Source organism: Clavelina lepadiformis, chromosome 5, assembly GCF_947623445.1.
Source record: "Clavelina lepadiformis chromosome 5, kaClaLepa1.1, whole genome shotgun sequence".
Classification (NCBI taxonomy): domain Eukaryota; kingdom Metazoa; phylum Chordata; class Ascidiacea; order Aplousobranchia; family Clavelinidae; genus Clavelina; species Clavelina lepadiformis.
In genome coordinates, this window is record NC_135244.1 from 12,398,476 (window position 1) to 12,418,508 (window position 20,033).

A 20,033-nucleotide genomic window follows, 5' to 3' on the forward strand; every position below is an offset into this window, starting at 1 on the left:
ATTACTAATGTATAGTGCAAATGTTTTAGTTAAGTTCCCTTAACGATAACAGACAAACATTTCATTAGGTAACTGTTATACTTTTATTATTTACTTAATAGACTCAAATAAACATTTTGAGACCCGTAAGAACGTTTTGCAATGTGAATTAAACATTTTGCACCATATAGTTCACAAGGCACTTTTTAGGACCTATATAACTAATGTATAGTGCAAATAATTTAGTTAAGTTCTTTTAACGATAACAAAAAAACCTTTCATTAGGTAACTGTTATACTTTTATTATTTACTTATTAGACTCTAATAAACATTTTGAGACCCGTTAAAACTTTTTGTAATCTGAATTAAACATTTTGCATCATATAGTTTACAAGGAAGTTTTTTGGACCTATATAACTAATGTATAGTGCAAATGTTTTAGTTAAGTTCTTTTAACGATAACAGACAAATATTTTATTGGTTAGCTGTTATACTTTTATTATTTACTTATTAGACTCAAATAAACATTTTGAGACCCGTTAGAACTTTTTGCAATGTGAATTAAACATTTTGCACCATATAGAGTAGTCTACAAGGCACGTTTTAAGACCTATAAAACTAATGTTTATTGCAAATGTTTTAGTTAAGTTCTTTTGAAGATAACAGACAAACCTTTCATTGGTTGATTGTTATACTTTTATTATTTACTTATTAGACTCTAATAAACCTTTTGAGACCCGTTAAAACGTTTTGCAATGTGAATTAAATATTTTGCACCATATAGTTCACAAGGCATTTTTTATTACCTATTAACTAATGTATAGTGCAAATGTTTTAGTTAAATTCTTTTAACGATAACAAAAAAACCTTTCATTGGTTAACTGTTATACTTTTATTATTTACTTATTAGACTCTAATAAACATTTTGAGACTTGTTAGAACGTTTTGCAATGTGAATTAAACATTTTGCACCATATAGAGTAGTGTACAAGGCACGTTTTAGGACTTATAAAACTAATGTTTAGTGCAAATGTGTTAGTTAAGTTTTTTAGAAGATAACAGACAAACCTTTCATTGGTTGACTGTTATACTTTCATTATTTACTTATTAGACTCTAATAAACATTTTGAGACCCGTTAGAACTTTTTGCAATGTGAATTAAATATTTTGCATCATATAGTTTACAAGGAATTTTTTTGGACCTATATAACTAATGTATAGTGCAAATGTTTTAGTTAAGTTCTTTTAATGATAACAGACAAACCTTTCATTGGTTAACTGTTATACTTTTATTATTTACTTATTAGACTCTAATAAACATTTTGAGACTTGTTAGAACTTTTTGCAATGTGAATTAAACATTTTGCACCATATAGAGTAGTGTACAGGGCACTTTTTGGACCTATAAAATTAATGTTTATTGCAAATGTTTTAGTTAAGTTCTTTAGAAGATAACAGACAAACCTTTCATTGGTTGACTGTTATACTTTTAATATTTACTTATTAGACTCTAATAAACATTTTGAGACCCGTTAGAACTTTTTGCAATGTGAATTAAACATTTTGCATCATATAGTTTACAAGGAAGTTTTTTGGACCTATATAACTAATGTATAGTGCAAATGTTTTAGTTAAGTTCTTTTAACGATAACAGACAAATATTTTACTGGTTAGCTGTTATACTTTTATTATTTACTTATTAGACTCAAACAAACATCTTGAGACACGTTAGAACTTTTTGCAATGTGAATTAATCATTTTGCACCATATACTTCACAAGGGAGTTTTTCGGACCTATATAACTAATGTATAGTGCAAATGTTTTAGTTAAGTTCTTTTAATGATAACAGACAAATCTTCAATTGGTTAGCTGTTATACTTTTATTATTTACTTATTAGACTCAAATAACCCTTTTGCAATGTGAATTAAACATTTTGCACCATATCGTTCACAAGGCACTTTTTAGAACCTATATTACTAATGTATAGTGCAAATGTTTTAGTTAAGTTCCCTTAACGATAACAAACAAACATTTCATTAGGTAACTTTTATACTTTTATTATTTACTTATTAGAGTCAAATAAACATTTTGAGACCCGTAAGAACGTTTTGCAATGTGAATTAAACATTTTGCACCATATAAAGTAGTACATAAGGTATGTTTTAGGACCTATATAACTAATGTATAGTGCAAATGTTTTAGTTAAGTCCTTTTAACCATAACAGACAAACCTTTTATTGGTTAACTGTTATACTTTTATTATTTCCTTATTAGACTATAATAAACATCTTGAGACACGTTAGAACTTTTTGCAATGTGAATTAAACATTTTGCACCATATACTTCACAAGGAAATTTTTAGGACCTATATAACTAATGTATAGTGCAAATGTTTTAGTTAAGTTCTTTTAATGATAACAGACAAATCTTTTATTGGTTAGATGTTATTTTTTTATTATTTACTTATTAGACTCAAATAAACATTTTGCAATGTGAATTAAACATTTTGCACCATATCGTTCACAAGGCACTTTTTAGGACCTATATAACTAATGTATAGTGCAAATGTTTTAGTTAAGTTCTTTTAACGATAACAAAGAAACCTTTCATTAGGTAACTGTTATACTTTTATTATTTACTTATTAGACTCTAATAAACATTTTGAGACCCGTTAAAACTTATTGTAATGTGAATTAAACATTTTGCACTATATAGTTTACAAGGAAGTTCTTTGGACCTATATAACTAATGTATAGTGCAAATGTTTTAGTTAAGTTCTTTTAACGATAACAGACAAACCTTTTATTGGTTAACTGTTATACTTTTATTATTTACTTATTAGAATCTAATAAAAATTTTGAGACCCGTTAGAACTTTTTGCAATGTGAATTAAACATTTTGCACCATATAGTTTATAAGGCAGCTTGTTGGACCTATATAACTAATGTATAGTGCAAATGTTTTAGTTAAGTCCTTTTAACGATAACAGACAAAACTTTTATTGGTTAACTGTTATACTTTTATTATTTACTTATTAGACTCAAATAAACGTTTTGCAAGGTGAAATAAACATTTTGCACCATATCGTTCACAATGCACGTTTTAGGACCTATATAACTAATGTATAGTGCAAATGTTTTAGTTAAGTTCTTTTAACGATAACAAAAAAACCTTTCATTAGGTAACTGTTATACTTTTATTATTTACTTATTGGGCTCTAATAAACATTTTGAGACCCGTAAGAACGTTTTGCAATGTGAATTAAACATTTTGCACCATATAAAGTAGTACATAAGGTACGTTTTAGGACCTATAAATCTAATGTATAGTGCAAATGTTTTAGTTAAGTTCTTTTAACGATAACAGACAAATCTTTTATTGGTTAGCTGTTATACTTTTATTACTTACTTAGTAGACTCTAATAAACATTTTGAGACCCGTTAGAACGTTTTGCAATGTGAATTAAACATTTTGCACCATATAGTTCACAAGGCACTTTTTAGGACCTATATAACTAATGTATAGTGCAAATATTTTAGTTAAGTTCTTTTAACGATAACAGACAAACCTTTTATTGGTTAACTGTTATAATTTTATTTTTTCTTATTAGACTCTAATAAACATTTTGAGACCCGTTAGAACTTTTTGCAATGTGAATTAAACATTTTGCACCATATAGAGTAGTCTACAAGGCACGTTTTAGGACCTATAAAACTAATGTTTATTGCAAATGTTTTAGTTAAGTTCTTTAAAAGATAACAGACAAACCTTTCATTGGTTGACTGTTATACTTTTATTATTTACTTATTAGACTCTAATAAACATTTTGAGACCCGTTAGAACTTTTTGTAATGTGAATTAAACATTTTGCACCATATAGTTTACAAGGAAGTTTTTTGGGCCTATATAACTAATGTATAGTGCAAATGTTTTAGTTAAGTTCTTCTAACGATAACAGACAAACCTTTTATTGGTTGACTGTTATACTTTTATTATTTTCTTATTAAACTCTAATAAACATCTTGAGACACCTTAGAACTTTTTGCAATGTGAATTAAACATTTTGCACCATATACTTCACAAGGAAGTTTTTCGGACTTATATAACTAATGTATAGTGCAAAAGTTTTAGTTAAGTTCTTTTAATGATAACAGACAAATCTTTTATTGGTTAGATGTTATACTTTTATTATTTACTTGTTAGACTCAAATAAACATTTTGCAATGTGAATTAAACATTTTGCACCATATACTTCACAAGGAAGTTTTTCGGACCTATATAACTAATGTATAGTGCAAATGTTTTAGTTAAGTTCTTTTAATGATAACAGACAAATCTTTTATTGGTTAGCTGTTATACTTTTATTATTTACTTATTAGACTCAAATAAACATTTTGAAACCCGTTAGACCTTTTTGCAATGTGAATTACACATTTTGCACCATATAGTTTACAAGGCACTTTTTAGGACCTATATAACTAATGTATAGTGCAAATGTTTTAGTTAAGTTCTTATGAAGATAACAGACAAACCTTTCATTGGTTGACTGTTATACTTTTATTATTTACTTATTAGACTCTAATAAAAAAATATTGAGACCCGTAAGAACGTTTTGCAATGTGAACTAAACAGTTTGCACCATATACAGTAGTTCACAAGGCACGTTTTAGGACCTATAAAACTAATGTATAGTGCAAATGTTTTAGTTAAGTTCTTTAGAAGATAACAGACAAACCTTTCATTGGTTGACTGTTATACTTTTATTATTTACTTATTAGACTCTAATAAACCTTTTGAGACCCGTTAGAACGTTTTGCAATGTGAATTAAACATTTTGCACCATATAGTTTACAAGGAAGTTTTTTGGACCTATATAACTAATGTATAGTGCAAATGTTTTAGTTAAGTTCTTTTAACCATAACAGACAAACCTTTTATTGGTTAACTGTTATACTTTTATTATTTCTTTATTAGACTCTAATAAACATTTTGAGACCCATTAGAACTTTTTGCAATGTGAATTAAACATTTTGCACCATATAGAGTAGTCTACAAGGCACGTTTTAAGACCTATAAAACTAATGTTTATTGCAAATGTTTTAGTTAAGTTTATTTGAAGATAACAGACAAACCTTTCATTGGTTGACTGTTATACTTTTATTATTTACTTATTAGACTCTAATAAACCTTTTGAGACCCGTTAAAACGTTTTGCAATGTGAATTAAATATTTTGCACCATATAGTTCACAAGGCATTTTTTAGGACCTATTAACTAATGTATAGTGCAAATGTTTTAGTTAAATTCTTTTAACGATAACAAAAAAACCTTTCATTGGTTAACTGTTATACTTTTATTATTTACTTATTAGAACCTAATAAACATTTTGAGACTTGTTAGAACGTTTTGCAATGTGAATTAAACATTTTGCACTATATAGTTCACAAGGCTGTTTTTAGGACCTATATAACTAATGTATAGTGCAAATGTTTTAGTAAAGTTCTTTTAACGATAACAGAGAAACTTTTCATTGGTTAACTGTTATACTTTTATTATTTACTTATTAGACTCTAATAAACATTTTGAGACCCGTTAGAACTTTTTGCAATGTGAATTAAACATTTTGCACCATATAGAGTAGTGTACAAGGCACTTTTTGGACCTATAAAATTAATGTTTATTGCAAATGTTTTAGTTAAGTTCTTTAGAAGATAACAGACAAACCTTTCATTGGTTGACTGTTATACTTTTATTATTTACTTATTAGACTCTAATAAACATTTTGAGACCCGTTAGAACTTTTCGTAATCTGAATTAAACATTTTGCATCAAATAGTTTACAAGGAAGTTTTTTGGACCTATATAACTAATGTATAGTGCAAATGTTTTAGTTAAGTTCTTTTAACGATAACAGACAAATCTTTAATTGGTTAGCTGTTATACTTTTATTATTTACTTATTAGACTCAAATAACCCTTTTGCAATGTGAATTAAACATTTTGCACCATATCGTTCACAAGGCACTTTTTAGGACCTATATAACTAATGTATAGTGCAAATGTTTTAGTTAAGTTCCCTTAACGATAACAGACAAACATTTCATTAGGTAACTGTTATACTTTTATTATTTACTTATTAGACTCAAATAAACATTTTGAGACCCGTAAGAACGTTTTGCAATGTGAATTAAACATTTTGCACCATATAAAGTAGTACATAAGGTATGTTTTAGGACCTATAAAACTAATGTATAGTGCAAATGTTTTAGTTAAGTTCTTTTAACGATAACAGAGAAATGTTTTATTGGTTAGCTGTTATACTTTTATTATTTACTTATTAGATTCAAATAAACATTTTGAGACCCGTTAGACCTTTTTGCAATGTGAATTAAACATTTTGCACCATATAGTTCACAAGGCACTTTTTAGGACCTATATAACTAATGTATAGTGCAAATGTTTTAGTTAAGTTCTTTTAACGATAACAAAAAAACCTTTCATTAGGTAACTGTTATACTTTTATTATTTACTTATTAGACTCTAATAAACATTTTGAGACCCTTTAGAACTTTTTGCAATGTGAATTAAACATTTTGCACCATATAGAGTAGTCTACAAGGCACGTTTTAGGACCTATAAAACTAATGTTTATTGCAAATGTTTTAGTTAAGTTCTTTTGAAGATAACAGACAAACCTTTCATTGGTTGACTGTTATACTTTTATTATTTACTTATTAGACTCTAATAAACATTTTGAGACCCGTTAGAACGTTTTGCAATGTGAATTAAACATTTTGCACCATATAGTTTACAAGGAAGTTTTTTGGACCTATATAACTAATGTATAGTGCAAATGTTTTAGTTAAGTCCTTTTAACCATAACAGACAAACCTTTTATTGGTTAACTGTTATACTTTTATTATTTCCTTATTAGACTCTAATAAACATCTTGAGACACGTTAGAACTTTTTGCAATGTGAATTAAACATTTTGCACCATATACTTCACAAGGAAATTTTTAGGACCTATATAACTAATGTATAGTGCAAATGTTTTAGTTAAGTTCTTTTTATGATAACAGACAAATCTTTTATTGGTTAGATGTTATACTTTTATTATTTACTTATTAGACTCAAATAAACATTTTGCAATGTGAATTAAACATTTTGCACCATATCGTTCACAAGGCACTTTTTAGGACCTATATAACTAATGTATAGTGCAAATGTTTTAGTTAAGTTCTTTTAACGATAACAAAGAAACCTTTCATTAGGTAACTGTTATACTTTTATTATTTACTTATTAGACTCTAATAAACATTTTGAGACCCGTTAAAACTTATTGTAATGTGAATTAAACATTTTGCACTATATAGTTTACAAGGAAGTGTTTTGGACCTATATAACTAATGTATAGTGCAAATGTTTTAGTTAAGTTCTTTTAACGATAACAGACAAGCCTTTTATTGGTTAACTGTTATACTTTTATTATTTACTTATTAGAATCTAATAAAAATTTTGAGACCCCTTAGAACTTTTTGCAATGTGAATTAAACATTTTGCACCATACAGAGTAGTGCACAAGGCATGTTTTAGGACCTATAAAACTAATGTTTATTGCAAATATTTTAGTTAAGTTCTTTAGAAGATAACAGACAAATCTTTCATTGGTTGACTATTATATTTTTATTATTTACTTATTAGACTCTAATAAACATTTTGAGACCCGTTAGAACGTTTTGCAAGGTGAATTAAACATTTTGCACCATATCGTTCACAATGCACGTTTTAGGACCTATATAACTAATGTATAGTGCAAATGTTTTAGTTAAGTTCTTTTAACGATAACCAAGAAACCTTTCATTAGGTAACTGTTATACTTTTATTATTTACTTATTGGACTCTAATAAACATTTTGAGACCCGTAAGAACGTTTTGCAATGTGATTTAAACATTTTGCACCATATAAAGTAGTACATAAGGTACGTTTTAGGACCTATAAAACTAATGTATAGTGCAAATGTTTTAGTTAAGTTCTTTTAACGATAACAGAGAAATCTTTTATTGGTTAGCTGTTATACTTTTATTATTTACTTAGTAGACTCAAATAAACATTTTGAGACCCGTTAGAACGTTTTGCAATGTGAATTAAACATTTTGCACCATATAGTTCACAAGGCACTTTTTAGGACCTATGTAACTAATGTATAGTGCAAATATTTTAGTTAAGTTCTTTTAACGATAACAGACAAACCTTTTATTGGTTAACTGTTATAATTTTATTATTTTCTTATTAGACTCTAATAAACATTTTGAGACCCGTTAGAACTTTTTGCAATGTGAATTAAACATTTTGCACCATATAGAGTAGTCTACAAGGCACGTTTTAGGACCTATAAAACTAATGTTTATTGCAAATGTTTTAGTTAAGTTCTTTAGAAGATAACAGACAAACCTTTCATTGGTTGACTGTTATACTTTTATTATTTACTTATTAGACTCTAATAAACATTTTGAGACCCGTTAGAACTTTTTGTATGGTGAATTAAACATTTTGCACCATATAGTTTACAAGGAAGTTTTTTGGGCCTATATAACTAATGTATAGTGCAAATGTTTTAGTTAAGTTCTTTTAATGATAACAGACAAATCTTTTATTGGTTAGATGTTATACTTTTATTATTTACTTGTTAGACTCAAATAAACATTTTGCAATGTGAATTAAACATTTTGCACCATATACTTCACAAGGAAGTTTTTCGGACCTATATAACTAAGGTATAGTGCAAATGTTTTAGTTAAGTTCTTTTAATGATAACAGACAAATCTTTTATTGGTTAGCTGTTATAATTTTATTATTTACTTATTAGACTCAAATAAACATTTTGAAACCCGTTAGATTTTTTTGCAATGTGAATTACACATTTTGCACCATATAGTTTACAAGGCACTTTTTAGGACCTATATAACTAATGTATAGTGCAAATGTTTTAGTTAAGTTCTTATGAAGATAACAGACAAACTTTTCATTGGTTGACTGTTATACTTTTATTATTTACTTATTAGACTCTAATAAAAATATTGAGACCCGTAAGAACGTTTTGCAATGTGAACTAAACAGTTTGCATCATATACAGTAGTTCACAAGGCACGTTTTAGGACCTATAAAACTAATGTATAGTGCAAATGTTTTAGTTAAGTTCTTTAGAAGATAACAAACAAACCTTTCATTGGTTGACTGTTATACTTTTATTATTTACTTATTAGACTCTAATAAACCTTTTGAGACCCGTTAGAACGTTTTGCAATGTGAATTAAATATTTTGCACCATATAGTTCACAAGGCATTTTTTAGGACCTATTAACTAATGTATAGTGCAAATGTTTTAGTTAAATTCTTTTAACGATAACAAAAAAACCTTTCATTGGTTAACTGTTATACTTTCATTATTTACGTATTAGACTCTAATAAACGTTTTAAGACTCATTAGAACTTTTTGCAATGTGAATTAAACATTTTGCACCATATACAGTAGTTCACAAGGCACGTTTTAGGACCTATAAAACTAATGTATAGTGCAAATGTTTTAGTTAAGTTCTTTAGAAGATAACAGACAAACATTTCATTGGTTGACTGTTATACTTTTATTATTTACTTATTAGACTCTAATAAACATTTTGAGACCCGTTAGAACTTTTTGCAATGTGAATTAAACATTTTGCACCATATCGTTCACAAGGCATTTTTTAGGACCTATATAACTAATGTATAGTGCAAATGTTTTAGTTAAGTTCTTTTAACGACAACAGACAGCCCTTTAATTGGTTAACTGTTATACTTTTATTATTTACTTATTAGACTCTAATAAACTTTTTGAGACCCGTAAGAACTTTTTGCAATGTGAATTAAACATTTTGCACCATATAGAGTAGTTCACAAGGCACGTTTTAGGACCTATAAAACTAATGTTTATTGCAAATGTTTTAGTTAAGTTCTTATGAAGATAACAGACAAACCTTTCATTGGTTGACTGTTATACTTTTATTATTTACTTATTAGATTCTAATAAACATTTTGAGACCCGTTAGAACTTTTTGTAATGTGAATTAAACATTTTGCACCATATAGTTTACAAGGAAATTTTTTGGACCTATATAACTAATGTATAGTGCAAATGTTTTAGTTAAGTTCTTTTAACGATAACAGACAAACATTTTATTGGTTAACTGTTATACTTTTATTATTTCCTTATTAGACTCTAATAAACATCTTGAGACACGTTAGAACTTTTTGTAATGTGAATTAAACATTTTGCACCATATACTTCACAAGGAAGTTTTTCGGACCTATATAACTAATGTATAATGCAAATGTTTTAGTTAAGTTCTTTTAATGATAACAGCGAAATCTTTTATTGGTTAGCTGTTATACTTTTATTATTTACTTATTAGACTCAAATAAACATTTTGCAATGTGAATTAAACATTTTGCACCATATCGTTCACAAGGTACGTTTTAGGACCTATAAAACTAATGTATAGTGCAAATGTTTTAGTTAAGTTCTTTTAACGATAACAGAGAAATCTTTTATTGGTTAGCTGTTATACTTTTATTATTTACTTATTAGACTCTAATAAACATTTTGAGACCCGTAAGAACGTTTTGCATTGTGAACTAAACATTTTGCACCATATACAGTAGTTCACAAGGCACGTTTTAGGACCTATAAAACTAATGCATAATGCAAATTTTTTAGTTAAGTTCTATAGTAGATAACAGGGAAAAATTTTATTGGTTGACTGTTATACTTTTATTATTTACTTATTAGACTCAAAAAACCCTTTGAGACCCGTTAAAACGTTTTGCAATGTGAATTAAATATTTTGCACCATATAGTTCACAAGGCATTTTTTAGGCCCTATTAACTAATGTATAGTGCAAATGTTTTAGTTAAATTCTTTTAACGATAACAAAAAAACCTTTCATTGGTTAACTGTTATACTTTTATTATTTACTTATTAGAGTCTAATAAACATTTTGAGACCTGTTAGAACGTTTTGCAATGTGAATTAAACATTTTGCACTATATAGTTCACAAGACTGTTTTTTGGACCTATAAAATTAATGTTTATTGCAAATGTTTTAGTTAAGTTCTTTAGAAGATAACAGACAAACCTTTCATTGGTTGACTGTTATACTTTTATTATTTACTTATTAGACTCTAATAAACATTTTGAGACCCGTTAGAACTTTTTGTAATGTGAATTAAACATTTTGCACCATATAGTTTACAAGGAAGTTTTTTGGACCTATATAACTAATGTATAGTGCAAATGTTTTAGTTAAGTTCTTTTAACGATAACAGACAAAATTTTATTGGTTAGCTGTTATACTTTTATTATTTACTTATTAGACTCTAATAAACATCTTGAGACACGTTAGAACTTTTTGCAATGTGAATTAAACATTTTGCACCATATACTTCACAAGGGAGTTTTTCGGACCTTTATAACTAATGTATAGTGCAAATGTTTTAGTTAAGTTCTTTTAATGATAACAGACAAATCTTTAATTGGTTAGCTGTTATACTTTTATTATTTACTTATTAGACTCAAATAACCCTTTTGCAATGTGAATTAAACATTTTGCACCATATCGTTCACAATGCACTTTTTAGGACCTATATAACTAATGTATAGTGCAAATGTTTTAGTTAAGTTATTTTAACGATAACAGACAAACCTTTCATTAGTTAACTGTTATACTTTTATTATTTACTTATTAGACTCAAATAAACATTTTGAGACCCGTAAGAACGTTTTGCAATGTGAATTAAACATTTTGCACCATATAGAGTAGTCTACAAGGCACGTTTTAGGACCTATATAACTAATGTTTAGTGCAAATGTTTTAGTTAAGTTCTTTTAACGATAACAGAGAAATCTTTTATTGGTTAGCTGTTATACTTTTATTATTTACTTAGTAGACTCAAATAAACATTTTGAGACCCGTTAGAACGTTTTGCAATGTGAATTAAACATTTTGTACCATATAGTTCACAAGGCACTTTTTAGGACCTATATAACTAATGTATAGTGCAAATATTTTAGTTAAGTTCTTTTAACGATAACAGACAAACCTTTTATTGGTTAACTGTTATAATTTTATTATTTTCTTATTAGACTCTAATAAACATTTTGGGACCTGTTAGAACTTTTTGCAATGTGAATTAAACATTTTGCACCATATAGAGTAGTCTACAAGGCACGTTTTAGGACCTATATAACTAATGTATAGTGCAAATGTTTTAGTTAAGTTCTTTTAACGACAACAGACAGCCCTTTAATTGGTTAACTGTTATAATTTTATTATTTTCATATTAGACTCTAATAAACATTTTGGGACCCGTTAGAACTTTTTGCAATGTGAATTAAATATTTTGCACCATATAGTTCACAAGGCATTTTTTGGACCTATTAACTAATGTATAGTGCAAATGTTTTAGTTAAATTCTTTTAACGATAACAAAAAAACCTTTCATTGGTTAACTGTTATACTTTCATTATTTACGTATTAGACTCTAATAAACGTTTTAAGACTCATTAGAACTTTTTGCAATGTGAATTAAACATTTTGCACCATATACAGTAGTTCACAAGGCACGTTTTAGGACCTATAAAACTAATGTATAGTGCAAATGTTTTAGTTAAGTTCTTTAGAAGATAACAGACAAACCTTTCATTGGTTGACTGTTATACTTTTATTATTTACTTATTAGACTCTAATAAACATTTTGAGACCCGTTAGAACTTTTTGCAATGTGAATTAAACATTTTGCACCATATCGTTCACAAGGCACTTTTTAGGACCTATATAACTAATGTATAGTGCAAATGTTTTAGTTAAGTTCTTTTAACGACAACAGACAGCCCTTTAATTGGTTAACTGTTATACTTTTATTATTTACTTATTAGACTCTAATAAACATTTTGAGACCCGTAAGAACTTTTTGCAATGTGAATTAAACATTTTGCACCATATAGAGTAGTTCACAAGGCACGTTTTAGGACCTATAAAACTAATGTTTATTGCAAATGTTTTAGTTAAGTTCTTATGAAGATAACAGACAAACCTTTCATTGGTTGACTGTTATACTTTTATTATTTACTTATTAGATTCTAATAAACATTTTGAGACCCGTTAGAACTTTTTGTAATGTGAATTAAACATTTTGCACCATATAGTTTACAAGGAAATTTTTTGGAATTATATAACTAATGTATAGTGCAAATGTTTTAGTTAAGTTCTTTTAACGATAACAGACAAACATTTTATTGGTTAACTGTTATACTTTTATTATTTCCTTATTAGACTCTAATAAACATCTTGAGACACGTTAGAACTTTTTGTAATGTGAATTAAACATTTTGCACCATATACTTCACAAGGAAGTTTTTCGGACCTATATAACTAATGTATAGTGCAAATGTTTTAGTTAAGTTCTTTTAATGATAACAGACAAATCTTTTATTGGTTAGCTGTTATACTTTTATTATTTACTTATTAGACTCAAATAAACATTTTGCAATGTGAATTAAACATTTTGCACCATATCGTTCACAAGGTACGTTTTAGGACCTATAAAACTAATGTATAGTGCAAATGTTTTAGTTAAGTTCTTTTAACGATAACAGAGAAATCTTTTATTGGTTAGCTGTTATACTTTTATTATTTACTTATTAGACTCTAATAAACATTTTGAGACCCGTAAGAACGTTTTGCATTGTGAACTAAACATTTTGCACCATATACAGTAGTTCACAAGGCACGTTTTAGGACCTATAAAACTAATGCATAATGCAAATTTTTTAATTAAGTTCTATAGTAGATAACAGGGAAAAATTTCATTGGTTGACTGTTATACTTTTATTATTTACTTATTAGACTCAAAAAACCTTTTGAGACCCGTTAAAACGTTTTGCAATGTGAATTAAATATTTTGCACCATATAGTTCACAAGGCATTTTTAGGCCCTATTAACTAATGTATAGTGCAAATGTTTTAGTTAAATTTTTTTAACGATAACAAAAAAACCTTTCATTGGTTAACTGTTATACTTTTATTATTTACTTATTAGAATCTAATAAACATTTTGAGACTTGTTAGAACGTTTTGCAATGTGAATTAAACATTTTGCACTATATAGTTCACAAGACTGTTTTTTGGACCTATAAAATTAATGTTTATTGCAAATGTTTTAGTTAAGTTCTTTAGAAGATAACAGACAAACCTTTCATTGGTTGACTGTTATACTTTTATTATTTACTTATTAGACTCTAATAAACATTTTGAGACCCGTTAGAACTTTTTGTAATGTGAATTAAACATTTTGCACCATATAGTTTACAAGGAAGTTTTTTGGACCTATATAACTAATGTATAGTGCAAATGTTTTAGTTAAGTTCTTTTAACGATAACAGACAAATATTTTATTGGTTAGCTGTTATACTTTTATTATTTACTTATTAGACTCTAATAAACATCTTGAGACAAGTTAGAACTTTTTGCAATGTGAATTAAACATTTTGCACCATATACTTCACAAGGGAGTTTTTCGGACCTTTATAACTAATGTATAGTGCAAATGTTTTAGTTAAGTTCTTTTAATGATAACAGACAAATCTTTAATTGGTTAGCTGTTATACTTTTATTATTTACTTATTAGACTCAAATAACCCTTTTGCAATGTGAATTAAACATTTTGCACCATATCGTTCACAATGCACTTTTTAGGACCTATATAACTAATGTATAGTGCAAATGTTTTAGTTAAGTTATTTTAACGATAACAGACAAACCTTTCATTAGTTAACTGTTATACTTTTATTATTTACTTATTAGACTCAAATAAACATTTTGAGACCCGTAAGAACGTTTTGCAATGTGAATTAAACATTTTGCACCATATAGAGTAGTCTACAAGGCACGTTTTAGGACCTATAAAACTAATGTATAGTGCAAATGTTTTAGTTAAGTTCTTTTAACGATAACAGACAAACATTTTATTGGTTAGCTGTTATACTTTTATTATTTACTTAGTAGACTCAAATAAACATTTTGAGACCCGTTAGAACGTTTTGCAATGTGAATTAAACATTTTGCACCATATAGTTCACAAGGCACTTTTTAGGACCTATATAACTAATGTATAGTGCAAATATTTTAGTTAAGTTCTTTTAACGATAACAGACAAACCTTTTATTGGTTAACTGTTATACTTTTATTATTTTCTTATTAGACTCTAATAAACATTTTGGGACCCGTTAGAACTTTTTGCAATGTGAATTAAACATTTTGCACCATATAGAGTAGTCTACAAGGCACGTTTTAGGACCTATAAATCTAATGTATAGTGCAAATGTTTTAGTTAAGTTCTTCTAACGATAACAGACAAACTTTTTATTGGTTGACTGTTATACTTTTATTATTTTCTTATTAAACTCTAATAAACATCTTGAGACACGTTAGAACTTTTTGTAATGTGAATTAAACATTTTGCACCATATACTTCACAAGGAAGTTTTTCGGACCTATATAACTAATGTATAGTGCAAATGTTTTAGTTAAGTTCTTTTAATGATAACAGACAAATATTTTATTGGTTAGCTGTTATAATTTTATTATTTACTTATTAGACTCAAATAAACATTTTGAAACCCGTTAGACCTTTTTGCAATGTAAATTACACATTTTGCACCATATAGTTTACAAGGCACTTTTTAGGACCTATATAACTAATGTATAGTGCAAATGTTTTAGTTAAGTTCTTATGAAGATAACAAACAAACATTTCATTGGTTGACTGTTATACTTTTATTATTTACTTATTAGACTCTAATAAAAATATTGAGACCCGTAAGAACGTTTTGCAATGTGAACTAAACAGTTTGCACCATATACAGTAGTTCACAAGGCACGTTTTAGGACCTATAAAACTAATGTATAGTGCAAATGTTTTAGTTAAGTTCTTTAGAAGATAACAGACAAACCTTTCATTGGTTGACTGTTATACTTTTATTATTTACTTATTAGACTCTAATAAACCTTTTGAGACCCGTTAGAACGTTTTGCAATGTGAATTAAATATTTTGCACCATATAGTTCACAAGGCAATTTTTAGGACCTATTAACTAATGTATAGTGAAATGTTTTAGTTAAATTCTTTTAACGATAACAAAAAAACCTTTCATTGGTTAACTGTTATACTTTCATTATTTACGTATTAGACTCTAATAAACGTTTTAAGACTCATTAGAACTTTTTGCAATGTGAATTAAACATTTTGCACCATATACAGTAGTTCACAAGGCACGTTTTAGGACCTATAAAACTAATGTATAGTGCAAATGTTTTAGTTAAGTTCTTTAGGAGATAACAGACAAACCTTTCATTGGTTGACTGTTATACTTTTATTATTTACTTATTAGACTCTAATAAACATTTTGAGACCCGTTAGAACTTTTTGCAATGTGAATTAAACATTTTGCACCATATAGTTCACTAAGCACTTTTTAGGACCTATATAACTAATGTATAGTGCAAATGTTTTAGTAAAGTTCTTTTAACGATAACAGAGAAACTTTTCATTGGTTAACTGTTATACTTTTATTATTTACTTATTAGACTCTAATAAACATTTTGAGACCCGTTAGAACTTTTTGCAATGTGAATTAAACATTTTGCACCATATAGAGTAGTGTACAAGGCACGTTTTAGGACTTATAAAACTAATGTTTAGTGCAAATGTGTTAGTTAAGTTCTTTAGAAGATAACAGACAAACCTTTCATTGGTTGACTGTTATACTTTCATTATTTACTTATTAGACTCTAATAAACATTTTGAGACCCGTTAGAACTTTTTGCAATGTGAATTAAATATTTTGCATCATATAGTTTACAAGGAAGTTTTTTGGACCTATATAACTAATGTATAGTGCAAATGTTTTAGTTAAGTTCTTTTAATGATAACAGACAAACCTTTCATTGGTTAACTGTTATACTTTTATTATTTACTTATTAGACTCTAATAAACATTTTGAGACCCCTTAGAATTTTTTGCAATGTGAATTAAAAATTTTGCACCATATAGAGTAGTCTACAAGGCACTTTTTGGACCTATAAAATTAATGTTTATTGCAAATGTTTTAGTTAAGTTCTTTAGAAGATAACAGACAAACCTTTCATTGGTTGACTGTTATACTTTTATTATTTACTTATTAGACTCTAATAAACATTTTGAGACCCGTTAGAACTTTTTGTAATCTGAATTAAACATTTTGCATCATATAGTTTACAAGGAAGTTTTTTGGACCTATATAACTAATGTATAGTGCAAATGTTTTAGTTAAGTTCTTTCAACGATAACAGACAAATCTTTAATTGGTTAGCTGTTATACTTTTATTATTTACTTATTAGACTCAAATAACCCTTTTGCAATGTGAATTAAACATTTTGCACCATATCGTTCACAAGGCATTTTTTAGGACCTATATTACTAATGTATAGTGCAAATGTTTTAGTTAAGTTCTTTTAACGATAACAGACAAATCTTTTATTGGTTAGCTGTTATACTTTTATTATTTACTTATTAGACTCTAATAAACATCTTGAGACAAGTTAGAACTTTTTGCAATGTGAATTAAACATTTTGCACCATATACTTCACAAGGGAGTTTTTCGGACCTTTATAACTAATGTATAGTGCAAATGTTTTAGTTAAGTTCTTTTAATGATAACAGACAAATCTTTAATTGGTTAGCTGTTATACTTTTATTATTTACTTATTAGACTCAAATAACCCTTTTGCAATGTGAATTAAACATTTTGCACCATATCGTTCACAATGCACTTTTTAGGACCTATATAACTAATGTATAGTGCAAATGTTTTAGTTAAGTTATTTTAACGATAACAGACAAACCTTTCATTAGTTAACTGTTATACTTTTATTATTTACTTATTAGACTCAAATAAACATTTTGAGACCCGTAAGAACGTTTTGCAATGTGAATTAAACATTTTGCACCATATAGAGTAGTCTACAAGTCACGTTTTAGGACCTATAAAACTAATGTATAGTGCAAATGTTTTAGTTAAGTTCTTTTAACGATAACAGACAAACATTTTATTGGTTAGCTGTTATACTTTTATTATTTACTTAGTAGACTCAAATAAACATTTTGAGACCCGTTAGAACGTTTTGCAATGTGAATTAAACATTTTGCACCATATAGTTCACAAGGCACTTTTTAGGACCTATATAACTAATGTATAGTGCAAATATTTTAGTTAAGTTCTTTTAACGATAACAGACAAACCTTTTATTGGTTAACTGTTATACTTTTATTATTTTCTTATTAGACTCTAATAAACATTTTGGGACCCGTTAGAACTTTTTGCAATGTGAATTAAACATTTTGCACCATATAGAGTAGTCTACAAGGCACGTTTTAGGACCTATAAATCTAATGTATAGTGCAAATGTTTTAGTTAAGTTCTTCTAACGATAACAGACAAACTTTTTATTGGTTGACTGTTATACTTTTATTATTTTCTTATTAAACTCTAATAAACATCTTGAGACACGTTAGAACTTTTTGTAATGTGAATTAAACATTTTGCACCATATACTTCACAAGGAAGTTTTTCGGACCTATATAACTAATGTATAGTGCAAATGTTTTAGTTAAGTTCTTTTAATGATAACAGACAAATATTTTATTGGTTAGCTGTTATAATTTTATTATTTACTTATTAGACTCAAATAAACATTTTGAAACCCGTTAGACCTTTTTGCAATGTAAATTACACATTTTGCACCATATAGTTTACAAGGCACTTTTTAGGACCTATATAACTAATGTATAGTGCAAATGTTTTAGTTAAGTTCTTATGAAGATAACAAACAAACATTTCATTGGTTGACTGTTATACTTTTATTATTTACTTATTAGACTCTAATAAAAATATTGAGACCCGTAAGAACGTTTTGCAATGTGAACTAAACAGTTTGCACCATATACAGTAGTTCACAAGGCACGTTTTAGGACCTATAAAACTAATGTATAGTGCAAATGTTTTAGTTAAGTTCTTTAGAAGATAACAGACAAACCTTTCATTGGTTGACTGTTATACTTTTATTATTTACTTATTAGACTCTAATAAACCTTTTGAGACCCGTTAGAACGTTTTGCAATGTGAATAAAATATTTTGCACCATATAGTTCACAAGGCAATTTTTAGGACCTATTAACTAATGTATAGTGAAATGTTTTAGTTAAATTCTTTTAACGATAACAAAAAAACCTTTCATTGGTTAACTGTTATACTTTCATTATTTACGTATTAGACTCTAATAAACGTTTTAAGACTCATTAGAACTTTTTGCAATGTGAATTAAACATTTTGCACCATATACAGTAGTTCACAAGGCACGTTTTAGGACCTATAAAACTAATGTATAGTGCAAATGTTTTAGTTAAGTTCTTTAGGAGATAACAGACAAACCTTTCATTGGTTGACTGTTATACTTTTATTATTTACTTATTAGACTCTAATAAACATTTTGAGACCCGTTAGAACTTTTTGCAATGTGAATTAAACATTTTGCACCATATAGTTCACTAAGCACTTTTTAGGACCTATATAACTAATGTATAGTGCAAATGTTTTAGTAAAGTTCTTTTAACGATAACAGAGAAACTTTTCATTGGTTAACTGTTATACTTTTATTATTTACTTATTAGACTCTAATAAACATTTTGAGACCCGTTAGAACTTTTTGCAATGTGAATTAAACATTTTGCACCATATAGAGTAGTGTACAAGGCACGTTTTAGGACTTATAAAACTAATGTTTAGTGCAAATGTGTTAGTTAAGTTCTTTAGAAGATAACAGACAAACCTTTCATTGGTTGACTGTTATACTTTCATTATTTACTTATTAGACTCTAATAAACATTTTGAGACCCGTTAGAACTTTTTGCAATGTGAA